This window comes from Nematolebias whitei, chromosome 3 (genome assembly GCF_014905685.2).
Source record: "Nematolebias whitei isolate Nwh7 chromosome 3, NemWhi1, whole genome shotgun sequence".
NCBI lineage: Eukaryota > Metazoa > Chordata > Actinopteri > Cyprinodontiformes > Rivulidae > Nematolebias > Nematolebias whitei.
In genome coordinates, this window is record NC_056500.1 from 45,275,785 (window position 1) to 45,276,994 (window position 1,210).

General features: G+C 45.8%; 1 long non-coding RNA gene across 1 annotated transcript; it reads left to right on the forward strand.

Moving 5' to 3' along the window:
• Nucleotides 1–26: 26 nt before the first annotated feature.
• Nucleotides 27–851, forward strand: LOC119408166. Its single transcript, XR_005186715.1, has 4 exons — nucleotides 27–150; nucleotides 273–341; nucleotides 438–495; nucleotides 614–851. It is a non-coding gene; the product is annotated as an uncharacterized LOC119408166 (long non-coding RNA).
• Nucleotides 852–1,210: the final 359 nt, after the last annotated feature.

Consider the following 1,210-nt stretch of genomic DNA (forward strand, 5'->3'; position numbering starts at 1 on the left):
ATCCTTGAATTCATGATGGCTAGTCGAGACGAGTGTAAAAACTTCTGGAAGATCTGTGTTGAATACCACTCGTTTTTCCGCTTGTTTGATCAGCCTCAGCCCAAATCCAAAGCAATCCTTTTTTACTCGAGGCTCCTCCTTCAGATACAGGTATGACCTCATGTCACAATCAATGAGATTTGTCTTCACTTATGTTTTTTAAGTAATTGTTTTTACCATTAAATGGGAAAATCATTTGCAACAAAGGTTCATAATTTAATGTTCTCTGTCAGTGGACGGACGCAGAAGCAGCTTGTTGAATATGTCAGAGAAAATGGAGCAAAGAGGACGCCTTACCAGAGGTGTGTGTTTAGTGTGTGTGTACACTGGAAATGTGACAAATCATGTGATTTCTGTAAAAGTCATTAATTATTTTAACATGGTTTGTTTTTGTTCAGGAGGAACAGTAAAGTCAGAATGTCTGCTCGCTCCTTCACAACCGATCTGCCAAAACAGGTGAATACATAAATGTCTTTTTTTCTTAATGTAAAGCAAAAGCTTTTCTCAAATTGTACCAGAATTTATGCTTTTTTCCCCTCTGTTTAAATGTTATTGTCTCCCTCCCCCCTTTCAGAGTTTGATATTCAGTGACTGTCCCCGAGACCTGAGCTTCTCGTCCTCCATCGCTGAATCCTTCCAGCCAGTCCACATGTCAAAGATTCTTCCTCGAACTGAACTTCCACCTCAGCCCCAACCTTTGTCCCCACTGAGCCAGTCTCCAGCACCTCCTCAGCAGCAACAGCAGCCCCCTCTGCAAACCACTAGACCCCCCAGCCCTCCGAAGGAAGATCCCGTTAAGGCCGCTTCCACGTCGCACTTCTAGTTTCAAGGTGCTTCTAGCAGTGAGGCCGCAGGACACTGCAGCCCCGTGTTTGTTTGTGTAGACGGTGGCACGTCCCAGTCCTTTACAAATGGCAATGAGGATAATGAGCATGGTGGGAGGAGGGGCACTGGGTGCTCAGTGGGAGGGGGTGGAAGCAAAAGAAAACGGGTGCTCACACCAGAGGCGTTCGAGGCAGAGCTTCTGCGCACAAAACAAAACCCCATGTTCTCCATGTCCACCTCACTGCAGGTTTCAGAGGAGTTCATTGACGATGATCCCACTGAGATTTCCTTTTATGGTGGGGGGGGCAGAGGCCTACTCATTTAGACATGACAATAAAATAGATCC